The sequence below is a fragment of the Canis aureus genome, chromosome X (genome assembly GCF_053574225.1).
Source record: "Canis aureus isolate CA01 chromosome X, VMU_Caureus_v.1.0, whole genome shotgun sequence".
Lineage (NCBI taxonomy): Eukaryota > Metazoa > Chordata > Mammalia > Carnivora > Canidae > Canis > Canis aureus.
Window position 1 is genome coordinate 123533343 of NC_135649.1, and position 27843 is coordinate 123561185.

General features: G+C 55.0%; 2 protein-coding genes across 2 annotated transcripts in view; both read left to right on the forward strand.

Annotated features, from left to right (window-relative positions):
- The first annotated feature begins 17348 nt into the window (after positions 1–17348).
- Positions 17349–27843, forward strand: part of ASMTL (acetylserotonin O-methyltransferase like) — a 60409-nt gene continuing 49914 nt past the window's right edge. The window contains exon 1 of the mRNA XM_077888938.1: positions 17349–17485. The gene's annotated coding sequence lies outside the window, so the exon portion shown is untranslated. The remainder of the gene's footprint in view (positions 17486–27843) is intronic.
- The window catches only part of P2RY8 (P2Y receptor family member 8), a 36656-nt gene continuing 26161 nt past the window's right edge, over positions 17349–27843 (forward strand). The window contains exon 1 of the mRNA XM_077888939.1: positions 17349–17485. The gene's annotated coding sequence lies outside the window, so the exon portion shown is untranslated. The remainder of the gene's footprint in view (positions 17486–27843) is intronic.

Sequence of the window (27843 nt, forward strand, 5' to 3'; positions counted from 1 at the left end):
TCTCCAGGATCGCGCCCTGGGCCAAAGGCAGGCGCCAAACCGCTGCGCCATCCAGGGATCCCTCACCTGTTTATTTAAATGAACATATTTATGCACATGCATATGCTCATTATAAAACTTGCAAATCCACATAAAATACTTTCAATGTGTAATATGTCATGATCTTTGACACACGTATCTGTAAATGATGCATTAAGTTAACACATTAAGCTCCCACAGTAGGCGAGACACTGTATGAGGCAGGTGTTGAGGGAGGGGCACGTGGGTGGCTCCGGCCTGGTGAGCCTCCAACTCTTGTTTTCAGCTCAGGTCATGATCTGGGGATCATGGGGTCAAGCCCCCCTTCCCCCCCCCCCCGGGTGGGCAGGCTGTATGCTCAGCGGGCCATCCTGCTTCTCCCTCTCTCTCTCCTCTAACCCCCTCGTCACACACTCTCAGTCTCGCTCTATCAAATAAATAAAATCTTAAGGGGAAAAAAAAAAGTATGTCACAAGACCGCCAAGTGAAAATCTAGGGTGGCAGAGCAAGCACACAGATCCTCTGTCGTTTGCACAGGTGCCAAAACCTGAGCTTCGGAGGGGGCCGGAGTGGGTGCAGGGACCCTGGTGTCACGTGGGGCTCCTGGCTCTCTGGGTGTCTGGTAGGTGTGAGTCACGTCGTCTGGGTGTCTTCTGCGTGTGAGTCACGCCGTGCTGTTCATAAGCCGCCCATGACAGCGAACATGATCATGCACCCCTGGAGAGGACGACACAGAGGGTCTGCGGGCCCCGGGTTGGGGAGGGGCGGGAGTGGGGACCAGTCTTTGAACCCAGACAGGCTTCTGGGTGGGAGGTGCGGCTTTGCCGTCCTTATATAACTCCTCCTCCGTGTTGGGAACGGAGAGGTGCTTGGGATTCTCGTTAAAACCTTCTCCCCAAGGCTGCTTGCGAGTCGATGGCGCATTTCCCCGGGGAACTGTTAAATTTGGAAACTGTTTTTCCTCTCTGTTCTCTGAAGCATTTGCAAAGCAAATTGAGAAATGAGATACTCTTTCAGGACCGGCACACCTAAGACGCGGTTGTAAGAATTAAAAAAAAAAAAAAAATTTTCAAGGAAACCTCTTCTGTGTTTGAGCAAGATACCCCTCTTCTGGATGCACCTCAGAAATAGAGAAACAAAGTCCCTAATACCTGCAGCTCTGCCCTAGTGCACTAGTATGGTGAGAGCATAGCTGCATAAGTTACCCTCGCTGAGTGGGGATGAAGGCTGGCAGGATGATGGGATTCGCTCCCGGGGTGCTATGCCGAAGGTGAAGGCATTTTGCAGTTGTCATTAAAGTCCGTAATGAGTTCGTGCAAGCTAATCAGAAGCAAAAATCCGTCCTGGGTGGGCCTGGCCCAATCAGGTGTAGAAGTCAGGATTAAGACAGGCGTGAGATCTGCAGCAGCTGAGACACAGCCTGCTTGCCCTAAAAAAGAATCAAACCGCCTTATGGAGAAGATCATTTGGCAGGAACTGCCGGGTGGCCTCTAGGAGGTGAAGGTGTCACCGTTCCCACCACAGGGAACTGAGTTCTGCTAGTAACCAGTTAGCTTGTAAGACAGCCCGGTGTCTCCAGTGAGACCCCACCGTCCCCAGTGCTGGTTGACATCTTCCCTCCGTGTGTGTCTGTCTCTAGGCCTCTGCTCCTCATAAGGACACCAGTCATGCTGGGTTAGAGCTGACTATCCATCCATCCACCCCTCTATCCATCCATCCACCATCTATGCATCCATCAGCCCATCTATCCATCCAACAACCCATCTACCCATTTATCCACCCCCTCACTGACATCTCCATTCCACCATCCAACAATTTATACAGCCAGCCCTCCCTCTGTCCCTCCCTCTACCTCATAAATCATGCCTCTGAAGCCTTAATTCAAAACAACTCCTTTCCACCAGGTGGCGCACCCAGCACCCTAACGAACACTGGTGGGAGCTCTGCCGTTTTAATCCTCTAGTGTGGTTGGAAGCCAAGGTCTTGAGGGTCACTTAGTTAATCCCTCATCTATCCTCAGCAGAGACCTGTCCAGTGGTTTCCCATGAACGTTACCCTATTTACGAAATCCACCCTAGGCAACTCGTGCTCTTCCTGGAAAGTTCTCTATCGATCCCAGAACTTTTAACTCAACAAGTGCCTGACTAGTTCTAAAGCAGCAAGATAAAAAGAAAAGGGAATTCTGTTGTCTCCGCACCATGAGGGGGAGGCCGTGTGGGAACGTCACACTCTCCTCTGCTGGTGTTGGGTATGTTAACTTCCCTGATTTTCCAAAGGAAATTGAACAATGTCTACTAATTACCATTTCTACTGTGCCCACATTCTCTTCGATTCGGCAATTCCATTGCTGGTAATTCATCCCAGAGGATTATTCCCTGCGGGTATACAAAGAAACATGTGCAAGTTATATTGCACGTATGTCTGTACATACCCAGATACTTATATAAGTATGTGCAGCACATTCACATATCAGGGGTATCTGGATTAAACATATATATTTTTTTAAGGTATACAAAGCACATGTGCAATTAATGCTTCTGGCAGCATTAATTATGAGAATGGGAAGCAGCTCAATGCACACATACAGGGTTCTGAGTCAGCCACATATTGCACCCCTACGCTGAGTCAGGCATCATTGTACTCACCCAAGAGGAGGCGACATTACAGGAAGATGGCATGTTGCAGATATGTCACAGGCTCCCAGTGTTGTGATGGTTTGGTATTCCATGGTGACTTCAGAGTGTGCAACAGCACTTGGGGGTGGTGGAACCATGGCACTGGAAAAGATGGAGAAAGGGGGATGAAGAAGGATAGAGGACTTGTAGCTAAATCAAAGGTGTCCAGCTGAATTGCAGGGGTCGTGGGTAGGAAGGATAAGAATGACCCCGAGGTCCCCGGCTCTGGCCACTGGGTGAGACTGACGACATACACTCCATCATAGGAAAATCAATTAGGAGAAGGCTCTGTTTGGCGCAGGAAGGAGGCAGGTGAGTCCAGTTGGGATGATGTTGGTTTGGAGATGCCTGAAGCCCTGATGGAACTGCCCAGTAAGATCCGGAGATCTGAGTGAGTCCAGGGGGAGGAAGAACCGTGACATTGGAGCTGCAACCCTGAGACAGTGAACTAAGCCATCCATCCTTCCATCTACCAATTCAACCATCTCTCCCTCGATCCATCCACCCATTCAATTATCAATCCATCCATTCATCTATCCAACAATTCAATTATCCATCTATTCATCCATCCAGCAATTCATGCATCCACCCATCCATCCACGTATCTACCCATCCATCTATACTAGCGTCGATCTGTGACAAGTTGCGTGGGATATTGCCAACCTAGGAAGATCACCTGAGCCTTGCCATCAGTTAAAAAAAAAAAAAAAACACTTGATGACATACTCTCGTTGTGGCTGACCTTTAGTCTCACCTCCTTCTGGAGGTTCACGATAATATCTTCAGTCTTCACACCCTCTTGGAGGTTAAGACTAATAAAGCATGTCTCGAAGCCCTCATCATAAACCACATCACTACATGGTCAACTGATCAAAGCTCCCAGGCAAACAAAGACAGGACAGGACATGCCGTGGCCTGGACATCACCTACCAGGAGCCGGGGCAGAGACCAGACCTCCTTTTATGTCAGGCTGAGTCTTCACCACATGAAAACAAAGTGCACAAGTCCTACAATTTATGGTAAGCAGTTTGAAAGGAGATGTGAAATAAAGCATGGCTAGGACAGGGAGGGGTCCCCTCAAGAGATCACAGCAGAAGCCTTAAGGGCGGATGTGCACGACAGCTTGTTGAAGGAAGTTGAGGGTATCCTGGCCTCTGGGGGCAGAGTGGTTTCCCCTAGGCAGGTACTGGGGAGTGGGGCATGCTTGAATATGCTTGGAGGACTGACATTCCATGAGAAAGATCCTACAAACCTCCTGCGGGCTCCCACACAGAATGGAGCTCTTGTGGGTCTAGGGGCAAAGCTGAACCCACAACCAGCTCTCCGCATCCAGGTGGAGGCTGTGGTTGTGTCTCACTGCGTTAAGCCCAACTTAACCCCTACATCCCCTCACCCACGTGGCCTGTCCAGATCGTACAGAGAAACGTGGTGCTTCCTGGACCTGAATGTTTGTTCGCAGAGTGTCCCCCTCTGTTCATTCTAAGACTGACTCTACATTTCTTACATGGTTTGTTCCTGCTTTAGAGACATGGGTTTGGTGTCTTCATGCCTTGGGTTTATCTACATGGGTTCAAATACGGGTTTAGTGCTTCTCTGTGATTTCTTGAAAGAGGAGTAGAAAAATCAGATGTAGAGATCAGATCAAAGGGCAGCCTCAGAACAAGAGATAAATATGCAAAACCAAGATATAGAAGTGTCCCTTCCTTTGATAGAAATGGTGTCCTCGTACTTCTCACCAGCGTACAGGACTTCTGCTTTTCTCTCCTTAGGGTCATTGGGGCATGATCCAGAATAGTGTGTAAGATGCCAGGCTAGCGAGAACTGAACCAGGAAGGAGTGTGGCCTTCAGAGCACACTGTGCAGGGATGGGCCACCTGGAAAGTTCAAGTGACAAGTGACCATTGCGAGAGGCCCAGGAGAGCAGCCCCATTATGAGGCCTCCAACAAAGAAGGCCTACCAGGGAGACCCGTAGGCAGGGTCCAAGCCTGAGACATCAGTGAAAATTCCAGTGACCAGATAACTGAGGTAGGATCCAATGTCAGGGCTCTGGCAACCTCTGCACTCTCCATCCACTCATATCCACCCATCTATGCATCCATGCATCCACCCACTCATCCATCCATATACTCATCCATCCGTCCATCCATTATCCATCCATCATCCATCCATCCATCTACCCCTCCATCCATCCATCATCCATCCATCCATTCATCCATCCACCCATCCATCCATCCGCCCATCCATCCACCCATCCATCCATCCGCCCATCCATCCATCTCATCCATCCATCCATCCACCCTTCCATCCATCCATCCACCCATCCATCCACTCACCCATCTCTGCATCCACCCACCCATCTATCCAACCATTCATCCATCCATCCATCCATCCATCCACCAATCTGTCCTTCCAGATTTACATTTCTGCCCTCTTGACTTTAACGGGAAGCATGCTCATCACACATATTTCTCAAACCCTCCTTCGTCACCTATTTCGTGTTTCAACTGAAAGAATGTCCACGTTGGACAATTTCTCTCGACCCAATGACCATCAACCTCTCATGCTTAATCAATCCACCTCGCGGGTCCCATCCCTATTCCAAACAGCAATGTTTAGCTCATCGCCAATGTCTGTAACCGCATTTGTTGTTCTCAGTAGCGTGTGAGGGGATCATCGTTGCGTTGGTCAGCGCGTCCGGGGCGCGTGTTTGCATCGCCTTCCCCAAGGAGATGCACTCGGCACACAGAGAGAGTCCATGTGTTATTTGTTTGCCGCAGCAGCTGGGTTGCTCTCACATGTCGGTTACCAAGGCTTGCAGGACGCTGGGTAGCCAACATTCAAGGTGGGGCTTCCGTGGGTGTTCCGCTCCCCAGCATGAGGAGGGAAGGTGTGGCTGGTTCATTTCCTGCCTTCTTCCGGTTGCTTGTCACCTTATCAGTCACCAGGCATTGTGTGGCCACCGTGACAAGACTCTCATGCTGAATCCCAGGTACATGTAGAGCTGGGAGGGGTGTTGGCCACCATGTCCCCACTCCCTCCTTCCATGTAGCAGGGCTCAGCAGCCAGCGTGGCCAGGACTCCATGCCCATGTCCCTCCATAAACTGGCCAGTCTCCTGGTACTCACAGCATGACCCTCCCATCCTGGGCAGCTGGAGGAACAAAACCTGACCTCCTTGCTTTTTCCCTTGTGTGTGGAAGGCCAGTGGAGACCTGCCCTGGGAGGGCAAGCTGGCCATGCAGCAAGGGGACAATGGTTGATCAGCTGGCCCACAAAGCCCAACAGGAGCAGGATCTTCTCCCTGGGACAGTTGTCCATGGAAGCACAGTGCCCTTCACAAGCTCCACATCTCAGTCATTTCTTCCTAATAAATACCTATGAGCCTCGGTGCCAGGCGGGCAACCATCACAGGCCTCCCCTCCCCTCGTGAAGGCAGCAGAAACAATTCAGCAACTTTACCAAAGCATGCACCACCTGCATGCTTGCAATCACACCTGGCCCACTCAGCCTTCTCGGAAACCCTTTTGGAGATTGGAGAATAGGAAAGAAAAAAAAAGTCTTATCAGTGGCACAAACAGGAGCCCTCCTCCCTTGGCCCCAGTCCCAAAGGCGTCAGCCCGGTTATCTTCAAACGGGTATTTTTCTGGGCGGAGGTGGAGTTCACGTCACATAAAATTCACCAACTTGAAGTGAACGGTGCAATGGCATTTAGCGCACATGCCCCCGGTTGTGCAACCACCGGCTCTACTTAGTTCCAGAACATTCTCATGTCCCCAAAGGACACCCCCCATCCGCATTAGGCAGTCTCTCCCCGTCCCACTCCCCAGCGCCTGGCAGTCAGTAAATCACTTTTTTTTGCCCGTAGATTCACCTGTGTTGGACATTTCATGTCAATAGAATCACACGCCGTGCAGCCCTCGTGTGTCCGGCTTCTCTCATGAGCGTCGTATGTTCACGGTCCACCCACGGGATAGCAAGTGTCACACCTTCACGGAGTCATATTCTCCTCTAAGGCTTCCCCTCAAGCATTATTTTAGCTTTGAAAGAGCCACGGGGCATCATTCCGCGGGTTTCATAAACCAGATTTGTTCTCAGCAAGAGTTCTGGGAGCAGGTATGAAGCCGACAGCGTCCCCCTGTGAAAGCCCACCTAGCAGGCGCCCGGGTACCTGTGGGATGGGCAGGTGCAATGCGTCAGACCTAGAAAGCTGCGTGTTGCATGAACAACAGCTGCGGACGAGTGACAGGACCCCGCGTGAGCCACGCCACCGTCATCAGGGTTCAGAGATGTAACTGTGAGACTGTAATACCAGAGATTGTACTACCTGTGAGAAAAGGAATGCCCCGGCTCAGGCGTGGCCACTGGAAGGTTTCGGGGAGAGGGGAGGACCAGATGGGGTTTGTTCTTTGCCTCGTAGGAGTTGCGTTCTCCGTGGGGTCCTCCGGCGGTCGGCTCCCTGCAGACAGATTTTTCTCTGCTCTGCATGAATCAGATAAACAGGTGAGCCCTCCAGCTTCTCGGCGCGTGAGGCCATCCGTTCATCATGGTTAATTCTACATGTCACCCTGGCTGGGGCATGGCACTCAGATATGTAGCCAGGTACTATTCTGGGTCTTTCTGTGATGCTATTTTGTGATGGCACATTGAAATCAGTGGATTTTGAGTAGAAGACATTGCCTTCCCTAACGTTGGTGGGCCTCGTCCAATCAGTTGAAGAAGACAAACGCACAGAAAATGAGCTCCCCAGAGCAAGAAGGAATTCAGGCTGCAGAACAGCCTTCGGGCTCAAACCATCAGTCTTCATCGGGTCCCCAGACTGCTGCTTCCACCTGCAGATTCTGGAATTGCATCTGCACAAGTGTGTGAGCCAACCCCTTAAAATAAAGCTCTCTCTGTATCTATGCATCTCATTGGCCCAGCTCAATAGACAGACACCCACATACACAGATGATTGATATGTAAATGATAGATAAATACATAGATACATAGGTGATGGGTGGCTGGGTGGCTGGGTGGGTGGATGGATGGATACACAGATACATAGCTAATGGATAGTTAGATGATGGATACGTGGGTGATGGATAAACGACGGATGGGTGGATAGACATAGAGATGCCACATAGGGAGATAGGTCGATAGATGATTGATAAATAAATTATAGATAAGCATATAGATACATAGATGGTGGATGGATGGATGGTGGATTGATCGATCAGCCGATGGATAAATGGACAGATGGATGGATGGTGGATGGATAGAAATGATTGACAGGTAGATGATGGATCAATACAGATCTCACAGACACACACACACACACACACACACACACAGGTGTAGACAGACAAATGAGGCTGTTTGCTCCATTTCTGAGCTCTGGAAAACAGGAGAGTCTGAGAAGCAGGGAAGACGTGCCCCTGGCCCCAAGCAGGACTGTGTTCGCTGTGACCACAGGACTTGAGACGAGGGGTGGCGTCACGCTGACCCCAGAGGAAAACCCCAAACCACATAGGGTGGGTGCAGTCTGTGGGTGGACCCACAAGTACCAGACAGACGCCTCAGGATCAGCCCCTTGACTGTTGCAGAAGCTCGCGGAGATCCTGGACACCCAGGCAAGCCCCCGACACCCCACCCCTGCTGCAGACCAGCCCTCCTTGGGAGCTGAGGGCTTCGGGAAGCCTGTCGAGGAAGGAGCGGGGCTGGCGGAGACCCCTCAGGAGGCCGACTGGCGGCCCGGCCCTCCCACAGTGCTGGTGCTGCATCCAGGGCCCAGGGAGGCCCCACGTCCAGTCCTGGCCACCCGTGCTGAGGGGTCAGGGTGATGCAGCGGTGAGCACAGAGAAGGCAGGGGCGGTACCGCCACCCGTCCCCCCTACCAATGACATGCTAGGCGGCCCCGTCTCCTGGGGTCGCCTGGGCCGTGACACTTTCTCAGACGCGCCCCGGTGCTGGGGAGCTTTTGGCATTTCGGAGGCCTGCTGGCCGGGGATTTTGTAGGACGCACCACTGTTGGGGTTTACTCGTGTGGGTGCTCTTCTCACGGTGAGACTGGGGTTGTGGGTTTCAGGGAGCACCAGCACCGAGGGGACGCGGCTCTGTGGTCACCTCATATCCCGCACACCTGCTCTCCGCCCGACTCGTCCCCGTGGACGCCAACCTTGACCACCAGGCCCCGGCATCTCTGCAGGGTGTCTCCACTCTCAGGCTGCGACTTCCCCAGCCATGTCCTCCCAGGTCCCACAGCACCTGATCCCCCACTAGACATGCAGTCCTTTGGCGTCGATGAGGTCGTTCCCGAAGCCTTCAGAACGCGTCGATTAACAGGAGCCACTTCATGAACTTTACCTCCAGGCAAGACGAGACCCAGGATGAGGAATCCCAAGGTCAAACAGGGAAGACGCCCTGACCTGGTGGGTTCAGCAAGCGGGCGAGGGCCCCTGAGGATTCGGGACGCCCAGGGACGCCTGGCGGGGCCCAGGTGGAGCCGCACCTGCGCACCTGCCGCTCCAGGGCTCTGTCCCCGTGCGCTTTCTCGCTGACGCGGTGGCTGTGTCCCGAATCCCCATCCTGTGTGCACAGCAAGCGCTGCAGCACACGTATGTCTGGCATTCCCAAGCTCTCCACGGCGCGGGTGTCTAAAAACGAGCCAGGCGTGCACGTGGGAGGGTCGTGACGGCCACCCACCCGCCAGGTTATCGATGACCCACACCCCAGAGCACTTTCCAGCGCGGCCCCTGGGGCGCAGAGCCCAGTCCAGGTCGGACTCCCCGCAGATGGTTGCGACAGAGCGCCGCACGTTTGCCGAGGACGGGCTGCGTGTGCGCCTGTGTGTACCCAGGCCCGTGTGCGTGTGACCATCATGGCTTTGTCCGGGGGCACAGGCGCCTAGGGGCAGCTGTGACATCGCACCAGAGATGCACCCACCGTGCTGCTTCATGGGAAATGCATGCCAAGACGCTCGGAGTCTGCAGAAATGTGGATAAAATGTGCTGTGTGTGCGATGTTATATAAAAACTATATTATATTGTGTATGGATCATGTTATATTGTACACGGACTATTATGTATTGATTATGTCATATAGATTATATTAGGTTATACACACTTGTATACCACTGGTGTATTATATAATCCATCATATAAAATACATAAGTACAGCATTTAAAAATATATATAATTATATATAACATGGTATATCTGTTAATATATTATAATTATATGTTTGGGGATCCCTGGGTGGCTCAGCGGTTTAGCAGCTGCCTTCAGCCCAGGGTGTGATCCTGGAGACCCGGGATCGAGTCCCGCGTCAGCCTCCCTGCATGGAGCCTGCTTCTCCCTCTGCCTGTGTCTCTGCCTCTCTCTCTCTCTCTCTCTCTCATGAATAAATTTTTTAAAGATCTTTAAAAAAATTATATGCATACATGTACATATCTATATAATATGTAACAATATATAATGTATAATCAAACAATATATAATATACAGCTATATGTTATAAATGTAAATATATATATAATTATATAATACATAGCATGTGTGTATATATTATATAGACATGTATGTACATTATATGTATATATTGTACATATATATTATATATGTATATTAACACATTACATTATCTATAATCTATAATGTGTATATAATGTAACAGTACATAATATATAAGTATATATTACATATAAAATATATAATTATGTAATACATAGTATATGTGTACATATAATATATTGTATTATAATTATGTGTACATATGTTGTATAATGATTATATGCATTTGTATATTATATGTATATGTTATGTATATACATATAGGATATATATAAAATATATATACTGGGGATCCCTGGGTGGCGCAGCGGTTTAGCGCCTGCCTTTGGCCCAGGGCGCGATCCTGGAGACCCGGGATCGAGTCCCGCATTGGGCTCCCTGCATGGAGCCTGCTTCTCCCTCTGCCTGGGTCTCTGCCTCTCTCTCTCTCTCTCTCTCTCTCTGTGTGACTATCATAAATAAAAATAAATAAATAAAATAAAATCTCAAGGCATTGATAATGCTCTTGAATAAAAAAAATAAAAATAAAATATATATACTATAATAACACAACAATCTGTAACATAAAATATGTAAATCATAAACTATGAATATATATAGTTTATATATTTTTGATTATAGATTATATTAAATGATCATACAATATACTATGTTATCTGTAACATATTTCATTTTGTGTCTTTTGTATTTTAAATCTGTGTTTTATGTATTTACATCGTAAAGTGTCCATTACGCCTTGTATGTATTTTTACATACGATTTCATGTTTTGAATGATGGAGATAATGTGTCGGTTCTGGGGGGACTCTGGGGGGTAGGTTTGGGGGGGGCACCCTGGGGGGTAGGTTCTGGGGGGACCCTGGGGTGGACCCTGGGGGGTAGGTTCTGGGGGGGACCCTGGGGGGGTAGGTTCTTGGGGGGACCCTGGGGAGTTGGTTCTGGAGGGACCCTGGGGAGGACTCTGGGTGGTAGGTTCTGGGGGGGACCCTGGGGGGTAGGTTCTGGTGGGGACCCTGGGGGGACCTTGGGGGGTAGGTTCTTGGGGGACTGTGGGGGGTAGGTTCTGGGGGGGATCCTGGGGGGTAGGTTCTTGGGGGGACCCTGAGGGGGTCGGTTTTTGGGGGGACCCTGGGGAGTTGGTTCTGGAGGGACCCTGGGGAGGACTCTGGGTGGTAGGTTCTGGGGGGACCCTCGGGGGGACCCTGGGGGGTAGGTTCTGGGGGGGACCCTGGGGGAACCTTGGGGGGTAGGTTCTGGGGGGACTCTGGGGGTAGGTTCTGCGGGGGTAGGTTCTGGGGGGACCCGGGGGTAGGTTCTGGGGGGACTCGGGGGGTAGGTTCTGGGGGGGGCCTCATGCACCACAGGGGTGACGGCCGCTGGTGATATTGTGGTCACTTGTGATAGCGCCTTGGAACGCTCGCAGTCTTGGGGGTTTCAAATACGGGACCTTTTAAAAATGATGTAATAAGCAATCAGTAAATCAGTAATAAAGTGGGGAGCTTTTAGAAAGGCAACTCATCCCTGAATCACAATGAAGAATAAAATGGGGCAGTTTGGAGCGCTGGGTGCATGGGGAGAAGTCGGCCGTGCGCTCCCGTGTGGCTTCCCGGGTGCGGGCATCACCCGCCTTGCACAAGCACATGCAACGTGTCCCCGGGACCCTGTGAGCATCACTCCCCCACCCCGAGGTCCTCCGTGGGGGCAGCAGGTGTCAGAGCCCCCTCCAGCTCACGGCTGAGCCCCATCCACCCTCGGGCCCGCCGCGTTGAGGAGTCTCTCTCCGGGACCCCGGACACGTCCCACCGTTTGCCTGCTGGACACGTGGCGTGTTGGCCCAGGGCGCGGAGAGCACGATGCAAACCGCTGGCCCCTGGGGTGCAAGACAGGGGGGAGGGTGGGTGACACGGCGACCCCCCTGCGGCCTGGCAGCGGGCCACCTTCACGCGGACCCTGCAGCGCAGCTGGGCCTCCTGCAGCCGCCAGCCCGTTTCCTTGCACCGTCTCACCGATGCCAGCTAGAGAGCAACGGCCACCGCCAGATGGGGGCCCAGATAGGGAGCGGCGCTGCGCGCAGGGCGGGTGCGGCTTCCCTTCCTGCGTCGTCGCCCAGCTCCGGGGACGCGCGCAGGGAGCCACCCAGGGCGGCACAGAAGGGAAGCCGGTGACGGACAGACGGAGCAGGACGGCAGCACAACTGATGCGAGGCTCCCGCGGACGCACGCGGCGTGCTGGGGGTCCGCGCCACCTCCCGGGGTCCGGTGGGGCTGGGCTTCCCGCGTGGGCAGCCCCATCCCCTCCTTGGTGCCGGGTGACCCGCTCTGCCCAGAACAGCGAGCGCGCGGTGCACCCGCAGGAGAGCCCCCCAGGTGCACAGGTGTGGGTACCAGCAGGGCTGGGCGCCTGCCGCCTTGGCACCAGCCATCCCTAGGTGGCCCTGCCTTGCGCTCACTCCTCCGTGCGTCCCGCCGCCCGCCGCGGGGCGGGAAAGCATCGCGGCAACCGGGCAGAGAGCGCGCCGGCGGAGGTCCCCCCACGCATCTCCGTGCAGGCGCAATGCCCGCGTGTCGCACACCCCGAGGGACGGGGACCCGTGGATTCATCCGCAGACGCACACGTCTGCAGCGCTCCCCTGTGCCCGGACCAAGGGCTGATGGTTAAGACGAGCCGGTGTGCACGCAGGTGTCCACCATGGCACCACGGATCGGGACGCCGCACTGTCCGGGGGCGGAGGTGGAAACCCGGCTGCCCCGCGCATGGATCTGGACGCGTCGGGATGAACGCTCCACGACGCTGAGGACCTAAAACGTGCAGAACCAAGCAGAGACACAGACGCAGGCTCCTGGTCGCCCGCGCTGCTGACCGCTGACCCGCACTGACCCCTCCCGGGGACCGGGACCAGACCTCCCGTGGTCCCGAACCAGACTCAGGCGGTGCCCGTGCGCCCTGGGCCGTGCGCCTGGAGATCAGACGTGCAAACCACGTCACGGAGCACAAACATTGCCGCCGGTTGGTTAGTTAGTTACTTAGTCCCTGCTGGACGGACAGACAGCCATGCCGTGGGCTGTGCCTCCCGCACATTGTCTGGGTCCCGTGTGCCCCAGACCCTGCGGGTGGCTGCCAGGTGAGTCTGACCGCAGCTCCCTGCGCTCAGCCCCAGCTGCCCACTGACGACCCTGGTCCCTGGAGGTGGCCTCAAAACCCAGTTCTGACCACGGGTGACATGCGAAGTGAGCTGCATGGATGCTGACCAAAATGCTGCTGTCTTACGGCGAAGCCGAGCTCGGAGGACAGCAGGCTGCACAGCTCTTGTCCTTCTCCCGAAACTGTGACATGGAAGAAGCAGGTGCTCCCGGGGTCTCCATCCCAAGCATAGGAGCAGGTAAATGTGTCCCCAGGGGGGCAGGTTGTCTGTGACCCCTCTGCCTCCCGCCCTCTGACACCATCCAGGGGTGCCTTCTAGGGCCCGGGCTGCCTCTGGGGACGCGCATGCTGCAGACGGCCGGGATGCATGAGGAGACGAGTCTGCGGTTGGCAGGCCAGTGGAGCCCTCTGACCGCCGTGACCACCCCCTTAGGAGGTGCCCTGCGGGAGCTCGCGGTCTGAGGGGGATCCCCCACAAGAAGGGAACTCACGCCATTGGAAGGAACCGGCTGTGTCCAGCAGGTCTCAGCCTGGCCTCTCCGTCCCCAGCTGGGGGCCTGGGTGGGGGGGCAGACAGCCGTCCACATGCCAGGAACTGTGCGTCCTTGCCAGACCGTACACGGTGCTCTGATGAAGCCCAGCCTGGTTTCCCAGGCCCCAAGCTGCTATTTTGGAAACTGCAGATTCCTGTCCCTTGCTCAGAACCAGTCCCTGGCTCCCCAGGGCACAGGGACATCCGGTCCCTCTGGCGTCGTTACGGCCAGCCCCAAAGGAGCCAGCCACAGAGAGTCAGTTGGCCCATACCCAGCAGCTCCCTTAGCAGCAGGATGAGACATTTCTGGGCTCTGGGGCACTTTCCAGACCCCACGAAGGACACTAGTCCATGTGTATGCCGGGTGCACGCCCCCCAGCATGACCATGGCAACGTGCATTCACAGCTGGCCTCGACTGTGCAGCTTAATGGCCACCGTCCTCATTGTTCTGCCCTGACGACAGCCACATGCATGGGGGGGAGGTGCACAGAGCAGAGCTCAGAAACTCAGCCTTCATGCCTGATGTGGCCCCCAACTTGGTTTTGTCAATAAAGTTTTATTGGAATGCTGCTGTGCCCATTTGGTTACATATGGCCTCTGGTGTGTTCATGACAACCGCAGAGTCTGGGACACCTTGGTGGCCCAGTGGTTGAGTATCTGCCTTTGGCCCAGGGCGTGACCCCAGGGTCCTGGGATCAAGTCCTGCGTCGGGATCCCCACAGGGAGCCTGCTTCTTTCTCCCTCTGCCTGTGTCTCTGCCTCTCTCTGTCTCTCATGAATAAATACATAAAATCTTTAGGAAGAAAAAAAAGAACCATGTGGATCTCAAAAGTGCAAATATTTATGGTCTTCTTCCTTACGGTCGCAGTGTTCCAACCATGAGCTATAGCTGCGTGTCCACACCGGGGTCTCGACTCCAGGATGCAGGCTTGGACACATATGGCCAATGGGGACGGATCCGGCACACAGGTATTCATCTCATCGTTTGAAGGCCGTAACTCTTGCCCTGGGGTTGTTCTACGACTGGCTGCTAGAACCCGTCCCCGTTTGGAAGTAACGGGACAGTGGATACAGGTGAATCCCATCTGATCTGGTTGAAGATGAGAGAACTTACCTCAGGAAGACAAAGGCCCAGTGAGTCACTCAGCATCCTAGAGCTCATATCTACCCAACAGGCCCTACAGATCTGGGATCTGTTAGGTACAGCGTCCTGTGGATACTGGTACATAGCACCATCTCCCAGAAGCCCGGCAGCCTGGACTCTTGAATGGCAACCATCAACGGTGTCATGGCGGAGATGGGCCCACACCTTCTGCAGCATGTCAGCGCCAAGACCTCGTCCGTGTGGGGCTGACCCGTTCATCATGCGTGGGAACTTCCAACACAAGACCGCCACAGTCTATACGTGCATGGCATTCGTAAATAGACAGGAGGAAGAGTGGGTGGACAATAGTCCTAGGTCAATAGATGCGTGATGGATGATAAATACATAGGTCCATATGATGGATGGATAGATGGACGATGGATGGACACATATGATATGATGGATGGATAGATACATGGATACGATGGATGGATGGATGAATGGATGGTTATGATAGATAATAGAATGATAGACCAATAGGTACATATGATAGACATGCTACGATAGATGATGGATACGATGGATGTATGGGGAGATATGTAGATAAGTATGATAGATGCATAGGGAAGTAGGTATGATGGATGGATGGATGATGGCTGATGGATGGATACGTAGATACATAGAGATAAGAGATGAATAGATCAATGCACTGAGGCATGGACAGATGGGTGGGTGCATAGATGGATGGAGCTGATGGATGGATGGGAAGGTATGATAGGTAGATAGGTGATGGATGTGATGGATGGGTAGATACGATGGATGGGTAGATGGGTAGAGGTGACGACGAACAGATCGATGGATGAAGGGTGGACAGATGAATGGGTGCACAGATATGCAAGGACAGATAAACGATAGAGAAGATAAATATGGATGATGGCTGATACATGATTGGCAAATAGATAATGTGTGTACGGGGATGAGAGCTGGATAGACGCTGCTCGGTATTGACACATAGAGGTGGGTAGCAATAGACTCATAGGGTAGCTACTTATTGATAGGTACTAATAGATTTTTTTAAGATTTATTTATTTATTCATGATAGACATAGAGAGAGAGAGAGAGAGAGAGAGAGAGAGGCAGAGACACAGGAGGAGGGAGAAGCAGGCTCCATGCAGGGAGCCGGATGAGGGACTCGATCCCGGGACTCCAGGATCGGGCCCTGGGCCAAAGGCAGGCGCCAAACCTCTGCACCACCCAGGGATCCCCGATACTAATAGATATCGATAGATACGGACACACGGCTGATAGGGTGAGACATGGATTCGGAAGAGCGGTGGAAGGAGATAAGTAGTTGACAACAGGTGGCCGATACTTGGACAACTGAGAGATGCGCAGAAATACAGTAGATAAATGATGACTATGTCCTCAATGGACGGTGTGTCCCCGATGGGCAGGTGACAGATATGCGCAGATAGGGTCTATGCAAGGCACACGGAGGGACCGCCGAGCCTTCCCCCGCGGCAGAGCGGCCCGGCCTGAACCTTCCAGAACATCGGCCCGGTGTCCGCAGAACTGTCCCCTTGCACGGAACACAGGTGCCAGACCCCGGAACGCCGCGCGCTGGCTGGCGCACCTTTCCAGCACCTTCCCCTCCCTCCCATCGCTCATCCGCGTGTGAATCCACCCGGTTGAGTTGTGGAAACGTCCGTGTGCACCTTGCAGCGTGAACGCGGCGCCCCGGACCCCCCCCCCACCTCCACCCCGGCCCCCCGAGGGCCGTGGAGGGACCGCAGCCAGGCGCACCCCATGGCACGTGAAAACGTGTCGCAATGCGCACAACGCCAGGATGTGCAACGAAATATGGTCTGCTGGCCGTTTTCTTTTCACTCTCTCTCTGTCTCTTTTTTTTTTTTTTTAGTTGAAAAACACAAAACAAAACAACAGAAACAGGAATTAGGTCCGTGTGGGTGGGCGTGCGCGCTCCCCCGCCCGTGTGCCCGCCAGCCCGCGCGCCCGCGAAGGAGGAGGCCGTGGTGGCGCAGGCAGGGGCGCCTGGAGGTTGCGGGGCGGCGCGCCCCGGGGCTGCAGGGTCTCCCCGCCGCCTGGCGCGAGCTGCCCCCGCCTCCGGGGCTGCGGGGGCCCGCACCCCGCCTCGGGCAGGGCGGCGGGGGAGCCTCCCGGGCCCGGCCTTCGACAGCGCGCACCGACGGTTCGTTGCACAGGAAATTTCAAAACGAGTTTCCTCTGTACCCACCCTGCCTGCCGGGCGGCTGCGCCCCGGGAGGTGGGAGGTGGGCTCCGCGGCGCATTTGCATTCGCCGCCGGCCCGGGGTGACGTGGGGCGGGAGCGCAGGCCGGGCCTCTGCTGACACGGGCCTTTCCGAGGGGGCCGCCCCTCCGCCGGCCGCCGCGGGCAGAATGAGGACGGCGGGCTTCCTGAGTGCAGGCGCCGGGGCCCCGCGCCGCCGGGCGGCCCTCTGACACTGCAGGTGAGCCCGCGCTGCGCCCGCGCCGCCCGGGGGGCGAGGGGAGGCCCGGCGGCCGCGGCGGGGTGTCGGGGGCGCACGCGGGGGCCACCCCCGGAGCCGCGGCAGCCCCCCGCAGCGCTGCGCCCTGCCCCGGGACCCGGTGCCGAGCCGTTGGGCGCGGAAACTGCCCCCAGCAGCCACAGGGTGGAAGGCACCTGTCCGGGGGCGCAGCCTTGAACGCCACCGCGGGGTCCCTGCGGATCCCCCGAGGCAGTGGGTGTTGCAGCAGGTGCACAGCCGCCCTCCGCCCGCCGCCCCCCAGCACCCTCCGCGTCTAGGCAGCAGGGAGTAGGGCGCCCCCCCCCCCCCGCCCGCGCTCCTCCGCAGCGGGTCACACGGGAGGACGCCCAATGCTACACCACGTGCTTCTCCGCGCAAACTGAACCCCGCTTCTTGGGGGGGGGGGGAGAACCTGGTCGTGTTGCTGGTGCAGTGCGTGCCCCGGGCTGCGGAGACTGCGGGGACCCGGGGACCAGGCGCTCCCCTGTCGCCCCAGAAAGACGCCCATGGCGCTGCGGGGAATGTGCCCTCCCCAGTCGCCTCGGGCACGCGCGGCCACGGAGTCTGGGTTTTTTTAATGCTTTTTTTCTTTTTGGAGGTTTCTGTGCTGCCGGCATGGCGTTTCTGTGGCCACTGGCACACCCAGCGTGGGCGCAGGTGGAGGGGTGTGTCCCTGCCATGGCGCCCAGTGCCGGTGATGGCGCCGGGGAGGATGGATGTGAGCCGCCGGAGGGTGCTGGGTTCTGCATGACGTCCCCAATATCCTGGCTGGGGCCCTGACCCAGGGTGCGGGTAGGGCAGCTGGGCCCTCTGCAAGGCTCATCTGGGACCCCTGACCTGGGGTGTGGGTGGGGCAGCCGGGCCCTTGCAAGGCTCACCTGGGACCCCTGACCTGGGTGCAGGTGGGGCAGCTGAGCCCTCTGCAAGGCTCACCTGGGACCCCTGACCCGGGATGCGGGTGGGGCAGCTGGGCCCTCTGCAAGGCTCACCTGGGATCCCTGATCCGGGATGCGGGTGCGACAGCTGGGCCCTCTGCAAGGCTCACCTGGGACCCCTACCCAACCATTCACTGTGTTGTTGTGTTCAGGACAAGGCAGTGGTGGGCAGGAAGGGACAGTTGGTGACAGGGTAGCAGGTAGCAGGTGGGTAAACACCACTCACTGCCCCCCTGGAGAACCCCTTGGCCGGGCAGGTGGGCCCTGCCATCGCCCCCCACCCTGGGGTGCTGGTCCTCCGGCCCTGCCTGTGCCTCCTCTTGCTGTCACCACCGGCCGGCAATGCACCGCGGCTGCGGGCCCCCCTTTCAAATCCCCCTTCATGGCTCTGGAGCCGACAGGGTGGGTGGGCAGGATCTGGAGAGCCCCATGTGCACCTGCCACCGCGGGCTGCCTCCCCGACTTGGAGCCCCCAGGAGGTGATCCCCACCTGCCACGGCCCCTATTGGCTTCTCCCCTGGGGCCGAGAATACCACGGGGAATCGAGACCCTGTGACCGTGTTCAGGGAGCAGCTGCAGGGACGTCCCTGGGGACATTAATCTGGGCATTAAAGAAGTCGTCACGTGCCAGGCTCTGTGCTGTTTTGGGCAGAGGGGAAAAATTCAAAATATTGAGATGCAGACCTGGGCTCCAGATTGCAAGGCGCTGAGGTGGGAAGAAATCCAGGAGGGCTTCCCGGACGAGGGCTTCCCTCGCCGGGTCCATGTGGTGCCAGGGATGTTGTGAATGGGAGCAGGGGTGGGGACCGGCTGTGTGTGTGTTCCGCGTGGGACCGGGGACGATCCCAAGAGGAAGGTCACATTTTAGCACCCATCCTAGAAAAGCCACAGAAGCTTCCAGAATCAAGTCTCAGATACACACAGGACCAGGGCATGGTCTCTCTGATAGGGCACTGGTGGCATTCAGGCTGTGTTACTCTGTTGTGCACTCTAGGGCATTGGGTGGCGTCCCTGGTCTGCACTTGCCAGACGCCAGTACCATTTCTTCCTCCCACATTGGGCTGTCCAGAAACATCTGCAGGCATTGCCCTATGTCCCCTGGGGTGAGAGGCTAAGTCGCTACTGGTCATGAACCACTGTGATACAGATGATAGATAGAGATGGATAGGTGGGTGGACAGATAACAGATAGATATGGGTGGACAGGTGGACAGATAACTGGATGAATGGATGGATAGATGATGGATAGACAACAGACAGATATGGATGGACAGTTGGGTGGATGGATGGGCCGATGGATGGATGGAGGGATGGATAGATGAAGGTATGGATGGAGGAATGAAAGAGTGGATGGTGAGGGGTGAATTCATGGATAAATGGAAGGATGGATGGATGCATGGATGGGTTGATGGATGGATGGGAAGATGGATGGATGCATGCATGGATGGATGGATGGATAAAGGTTTGGGTGGATGGGTTGTTGGGTGAGTGCATGATCAATGGAAGGATGGATGGAAGGATGGATGGGTATGTGGAGGAATGGATGGAGGGATAGAGGGCTGGGTGGAGGATGCATGGATGGATAAAGGGTTGGGTGGATGGGTTGCTGGGTGAGTGCATGGGTCAATGGAAGGATGCATGGAGCACTGGGTGCATGGATGGGTGCCGGGTGCATGGACCAATGAACCAAGAACAGATGTAGGTTGCCAGTCCCTCTGTTGGGATCTGTCTCTTACAGCAGCTGTGACAAATGAGCCCAGGCTGGCGGCAGGAATACGGGAGACGCTCTGGCGCTCCGCACAGGCGATGGCCGCACAGCCTGCTGGGTGCACCCAAAGCCACGGCAGTGCGCACTTTAACATGGAGCGCTGTGTCTCGGTGTCCAAAAGAGAGGGCAGAAGAAAACAGCTGTCCAGTGCCCGTGCTCTTACTTCCTCGTCCCATGCCCTGCACACTGTCTGCAGGACACACTGGCAGGGTGCTGGGTGGGTGCCCCGGGCTCTGACTCACGCTCACAGGAAGCTGGCGAAGGGGCGTTCCTGAAAGCCCCGCCACGAGAGGCACAGCCCCGGCTACGGCTGGCCGGTTTCCTTCCCTGAGCCCAGCCCCCTCCCAAATAAACACTGCCCTCACCACGCCACTCGTAAGCGGGCGTGCAAACGGCGGCCTGGCCCAGTTTCTGCACGTGGGGTCTGTGCAGCGCGTCCTCCCGCCTGTGGTTTTCGTTTCTAGCTCCTGCCTTCCTCGCCGCTGGGTTCCGCGCAGGCTGCTCTGCCCAGGTGCCAGGCTCTCTGCACGTCGCTGTCGGTGAAGACGGATCGTAGGGGAGAGAAGATGGGGGAGCAGGGAGATTGTGAAGGGAGCAGAGAAATGTTGAGGGACGCAGACTTTTTGGGAACAGAGCTAATTGGAGATGCGCGGTAAAGATCACGGCCCCGTGGTCCGCGTTCGGGGATCTCAGTGGGGTCACAGGGATGGGCTGAGCGCACTTTCCCCGAGCATGGTGACGGGCCACAGGGGCGCAGCCAGAGTGACCCCACTCACAGCATTTGACCTAGACTCCAGCCCAACACAAGAATCGCCCTCAGATCCTCTTTCCCAGTAAGAGTAGTTTCCATTTTGCTCATCACATCAGACAACTTCCTTAGTGCCTTGTACTTGTCCTCAGACTCTGGGAAGCAGGATGTCAACCCCAGGTCAGGTGCCCGGGACTTCCCGAATGGCACTTGGGGGACACGGGCCTGAGCCCCTACCTGGTGTCATCCCTACATGTCCACCAGGCGTGCACCAAACACCCCACCTGCCTTCTCTGCACCCACCCAGCAGCAGACTACAGACTCCACGCCATGCCCAGGCTCTGTGACCCCTTCTCCTGATCTGGGCATGTGCAGTAGCCCCGGCACACTTGGGTACGACCCACCGTGTTACACCTCATGCACCCACATGGCACGCCCCACGACAGGTCCCCATACAAACACAGAGACCACAGGACACAGCGATTCCACTCACAAGCATGTACCCCAGACAATTCAAAACGGCCTCGAACAGGTGCTTCATCTTGGCGGCATGGTTCCCACCACCAAGCGTAGGGGGAAACCCAGACCCCCCATCAACGGAAGGAGGGATGAATATACTCAGAGAATGAATGGGGTAGGGCCATGTATGACTGGGATATAAGTCAATCATTATTGGTGCTGCTGGGAGGGGCAATGAGGATGGGGATGTCCTAGTCCATTGGGGTGACCATAGCTAAACACCACAGGCAGACATTGATTCCTGACAGCTTTGGAGGCCGGAAGCCTGAGGTCAGGGTGTGGCTGATTTTGTGTCTGGGGAAAGCCCGCTTCCTGGTCTACAGTGATCTCTGTGCTGCCTGCTGAGGGAGGGAGGGTGGATACGAAGTGTCCACAGGAAGCACCAGTGGTGCCCTGATGTGGCCTGGGGATTGAATAGAATGGGAACTACTGTCCTAATGTTGGGGGCAGGGAGACCAGCCACGTAGATTTGCCTGGGAAGCAGGGGGTCCTAAGAGGCAGGACTTTGGGAACCAGCATGGGGACCATCCCAGCAAAATGCGTTTGGGAGCTGAGTGGTGGACCCCGAGAGTATGTGTCCATGTCCCAATCAGCCAGAAGCTGTGGAGCTTATGTAGAAACAGGGTCTTTGCAGATGGGATGATGGGAAGGCTCTGAGATGAGGTCATCATGGATCAGGTGGCCCTAAAAGCGATGAGGGGGGTCCTTGTAAGACACAGAGGAGGAGACACAGACCCAGAGGAGGAGCCACATGAGGATGGAGGCGGAGATGGGAGGTGCAGATACAGGATAAGATTGGATAGATAGCTAGATAATAGGTAGATGGAGATGGAGAGCGAGACGAGAGATGCATAGGTGGATGGATGGATGGAGGGATGGATGGATGATGGATGGAGAGATGGATGGATAGATACACGTAATAGATGGTTAAATATGATGGATGGATAGATACATAGATATGATGGATGGGTGGATGGATGAATTGATTAGATGATGGATGAATAGAGATGGATGGATGGATGGATGGATGGATGGATGGATGGATGATGGAGGAATGGATAGAGGGAGGGATGGATGGATGGAGGGATGGATAAATAGACAGTCGCTCATGCTAGACAAGGACTTCTAGCCTCACCAGTGCTGACATCTGGGGCTGGATGCCTCTCTGGTGTGGGTGTCCTGGGCACTGTGGATGCTGAGCAGCATCTCTGGTCCCAGGAGCACCCCCCATTCCAGTGTGACCAGCAGAAATTTCCATGGACATTGCAGAGCATGCACTGGGGGCCCAGTCACCCCCAGGCAGAAACTCCTTTGCCCACACTGAACCTGGTCAGGCAGGCACATTGGCTACATCTTACGGGCCGACCACCCACATCATTGAGGGACAGTGGCTTCTTCTTGGGGTCTTGGGAACATCCAATGATACTGAGAAGAAAAATCCACACACGTTTCAAATGCAGTGTGTTAGCACCGAGGCCAGCCTGGGTTGGGGGGGGGGGGTTCCTCCCTGAAGCCCCAGGGTATCTGTCTGGGACTCTGTGATGAGGATGGATCAGGAACAGCCTCTGAGCTCATGTGAAGCCCAGGATGTGGTACATGGGGACCACGCGCCCCCTGGATGGCCCCTCCATGGACCGCACATGGTGTGGCCTCTCCGTGAGCAGGTGTGTGCAAGGTGGGGCCTGCCATGAGTTTGTGTCTTCCGTGCAGATCCTCAAACACCACCAGCTGTGCATCTGACCACGGCCACACCATGACCTAAGGCTTAACCTCTATTTCCTCTTCCATGACACGACAAAAATACTATTCTCTCCCCTGCTCTCGTGGGTACCGTGCTCACACACAGGCCCCAGGTGACATAGGCTGCGCAGATACCCTGCAAATGACATGCCCTTGAGCGACAGGAGAGGACTCAGCTTGGCAGCTTAGCTTCGGGCCGTGGCTTCACCCAACGTCAGCTCAGCACTCCGTGTGATGCGTATATGGTTACTCCGTGGGGCCTTGTGAGTGAAATCCGCTCTGTGGCTCCGCCACGGAAAAACACGTCAAGTTAGGGAACAAGCATTATTAGCTCCGTGACTGGCTTCTGGTATCAAAGCTGGGTGGGTGCCCGGGTTTTCACACCACAGCCTGGTTTGGTGAGTGACAGACGGGGGCTGATGCTCTGAAGGACTCAAGCGAGTCAAGGTGATTCCACCATGGCTTCAAGCACGTACCCAGGGCCTCCTCCATCTCCCCACCTTCTGGACCCTCCTGAATCTGCTCAGGAGCAGGTGGTGGGTTGCATCTGGAGAACGGCCTCCAGGCCCCTGCTGGTGGTGGGACGGAGTTCCCGGGATGTTCTGACTGGAACCAGGGACCCAGTCCCTGAACTTTTCCCAAGACCAAGGTGTCCATCTCCTTGGGCTGGCCTACCCCTTGGGGCCCTGGGTCTCTGATGCTTCTGGCAAGGTTGCATCTCAACATCTGCCTACGTCTCATCTGGGTTGAGCTGCCCTGATTCATGCCCGGCGCTTCCACGTTAGCTGATTCTGGCCTCCACACGGAGTCTGGTCGTTGAACATCCCGGGGTCTGCCTGGAGAGGGGATGTGCAGTTCATAGGCTACGTGGGCTATGTCTTTGGAACGCAGGGGGTCTTAGAAGTAGGAGAGAGAAAGGCATTCAGCTTCTGCACGGGAAAAAATTAGGATCAGCACCTAGGGTGTTGCTGCTCGGGGGGGTTGTGTATTGATGGACATTCTCAACAGACGTAGACTGGGGTGGTTGGTTTTTTTGTGTGAACATGACCTCGGGGGTGCATCTGGGTGTGTCTGGGTGAGAGGAGCCTTGCATCAGGGGACTGAGTAGGGCAGACGGCCTTCCCTAGGATGTGTGGGCCGCGTGCAATCCTGCAATCCTTTCCCGGCCCGCGGAGAACAGAAGGTGGGTGAAGGAGAATCAGCTCCCTCTGCCTCACTGTCTCCAAGCTGAGATGTGTGTCCTCTCCTGCCTTCAGAGTGGGGGGTTCCCAGTCTGCTTTCCTGGGCCTCCCGCTGCAGACAGGAGACCGTGGGGCTTCTCACCCTCCAGAATCATGTGAGCCAATTCCTTTAAGAGATCTCTTTCTATATATGTCAATTGTGTGTCTCCTACTGTTTCTCTGAGGAATGCTGGCTCACATAAGAGGCAGAGGATGGGAAGATGGATGGATGGATGGATGGATAGATAGATGGTGGTGGATGAGTGGAAAGTTGGATAGATATGATGGATGGATATGATGGATGGATCGATGGATCAATGGATGGATCAATGGATGGATCAATGGATGGATCAACAAATATGATGGATGGATGGATGGATGGATGGATGGTTGGATGGATGGATGGATGGATAGATGGATGGATGATGGATCAATGGATGGATCAATGGATGGATCAATGGATGGATCAACAAATATGATGGATGGATGGATGGATGGATAGATAAGAGATTATGGATGGATATGATGGATGGATGGATGGATGGATGGATGATGGATCAATGAATGGATCAATGGATGGATCAATGGATATGATGAATGAATGGATGGATAGATAAGAGATTATGGATGGATGGATGGATGGATAGATAGATAGCATGGATGGATGGATGGATGGGTAGATTGATGGATGGATGGATCAATGGATGAAAATGATGGATAGATGGATAAATGCTAGGTAATGGATAGATAGGTGGATGGATAGATGGATAGATAGGTAGATGGTAGACAGAAAGATCTGTATCTACCCCAGGGACAGACAGATAAAGAAAAAGAGATATTTTAAGGAATGGACTCATAGGACTGTGGAGGCCGGCAAGTCTGAAGTCTGCAGGGTCGACCAGCAGGCTGAGCCCCAGGGAAATGCGGATGCTGCATCCTGAGTGTGAAAGACACATGGACACAGATTTCCCGCTTCATCACAGCAGGTCCGTCTGTTTCCTCCGATGGCCTTCAACTGATCAGACAAGGGCCACCCATTCCCAAGAAGGAGGGCTGCCTGCCTTACTCGAAGTCCGTGGATTGAAATGCTAATCCCATCCAAACGAAATGCCCACGGCAACCTGTAGACTCGCGTCTGACCACAGATGTGGATACCGTGGTGCCGCCAAGTGGACACACAACACCACTGTCACGTGGCAGAGAGGCAACATGGCTTGTTATGTTTTGGTTTTCGCACTCACCTTTGTGTGAATGTATCCTCTCATTTCTCACCTCCCCCCCCTCCCCGGTTTTATTGAGATATAACTGACACCTAATGATGCGTGAGCCACAGGTGGACAATCTAATAATACAGCGTGTGACATGCACATTCGAAGCTTTGTTCGAATCGATAAACACGGTTTTCGGTTATTCAGGTTCGGAGGGAATAAGAAAGAACCCTCCGGATAGTTTACGGGGTGAAAGAAAGACGACGGCAGACGTCTCCTCTTGCATTTTCTTAATCTAACTCATGATCGTCTGAGCTTCTTCCCTGGAAACCAAAGTGACATTTTTCATGACGTCCGCAGAAACTCATCAGAGGTATCAGGACACGGCGGCTCGAGTTTTCAATTTTCTTTCCTGGGGTGAATGTTGTGAAATCCAGCAAGTAGGGTATGAAATGTGGTTGCAAAGACCCCACAGATGAACAGAGGGGCCCACTGCCCACCGTGGGATCCTCATCACTGTCTTCGCATAGAGATAAAGATCTGCTTCTCATGATATTATCAGTTTCGCAACACTCAACCCAGTGGCCTCCACACGACCCAGGAAACCCAGCCCCTGTCCTGCCTCGGAGAGGCCCTTCGGTTCACGGTGGGAGGTGGGGTGTGAGGTTGTGCATCGGCAGGAGCACACGCCACCCTGGTAAGAAGATGCGTGCGCATGGGGAAGTGATAGGTTCCTCATTAGGCAGCGAGCTCACAGAACAAGGTGTCTACTTCGAGAGGTACCAGGCCAACGTGTGAACGTGGATAGGTTGCCCTTGTGGATACGGGACCGGGTTATTATGGGGTGAATTCCATCCCTGGAGAATTCAGCTGTCGGAGTCCTCACCCCGAGACTCAGGATAGGACCCCAGTCATAGGGGTGTTGCAGGTGTCATTAGGTAAAACGAAGGTCACCGTGGAGTATGGTGGGTCCCTACTCTGATATGACCGGTGTCCTTATGAAAGGGAGAAATTTGGGCGCAGACCCAGAGGGATGACCAAGGGAGGACACAGGGAGAAGTTGGGGTCTACACGTCAAGGAGAGAGACCTCAAGAGGAACCAGCCTGGCCCCCCCACCCCAGATCTCAGATTCTCAGCCTCCAAGATGGGGAGACACAGGTATTGGTTCATTCTTCCATGAGAAAATAAGTCGCAGATGCAGGTAGTGTTTATAGCAACCGCAGGAAGCCCGTACCGTCGGGATGAGTTCCTACACAGCGTCAGGACGCCAACCACCGTGGTTTTCTTCTCTGCTTCCTGCCCCCAACCTGCGACTTCTCAGAAGTGGAGACCAGTCCCGCAGAGGAGAAAACACCACCAGCGTCTGGGGGAGGATGGCCTGTCTCCCCTGGAGCCCTCGTTGGCCTGCGGGCCTCAGTGTGGTGTGTGGACGACTTTGGCGGGGGGTTGGGGGGGGACTCGCGGTGTCCAGCTGGGACCTCCAGCTGGGACCTTGTAGGAACAGACGGACGGGCATGCACTGTTCCATGGCATTGGGTCTCCCGTCAACTATCCAATGGGGTGCCCCAGGGGTCAGAGGCCATGATGATTATATGGACAGGCCTCAGGCCTCAGGCCTGGATTTCCTCATCTAAACGCTGGACCCCACGGGCGTAAGGATCAGCTCTGCACAGTCGCCAAAGAGGGGGTCTGCTGGGTCTGCAGCAAACCTCACACATTTCAAAGGCTTGAACACTTTCCCTATATGGCTTTCCCACCCCGACTGAGCTGGAAACCGTTAACAAACGGCTGACCCTAGAGTCTTCCACTGCTGGACCCTTCTGAGTAACCCACAGGCCAAAAATGGTGATAAAACCTGGAAGGATTTTTGAATGATTGGCATCGCCGGCAGACACGGCCCTAGAGGTGCCCACATCCTCGTCCCCACGTGGTAGGGACACTGCCGTAGGCGCCTCCGGGATCTAGAAAAGGCGGGGAAACAGATTTTTCCCTTAGCACAGCCACGAGGAACCAGCTCTGCCAACGCGTCAACGTGCAGCTGGGGAAACGGATGTGGGGTTCCGGCCACGACGAGGGCAAGAGCACAGACGCCTGTCGTGTGAAGCCTGTGGTGGTTGTTACAGCGTGAGGGTCACGCACGGGATGATTAAGACCCAGGGCATCGGGGATCCCTGGGTGGCG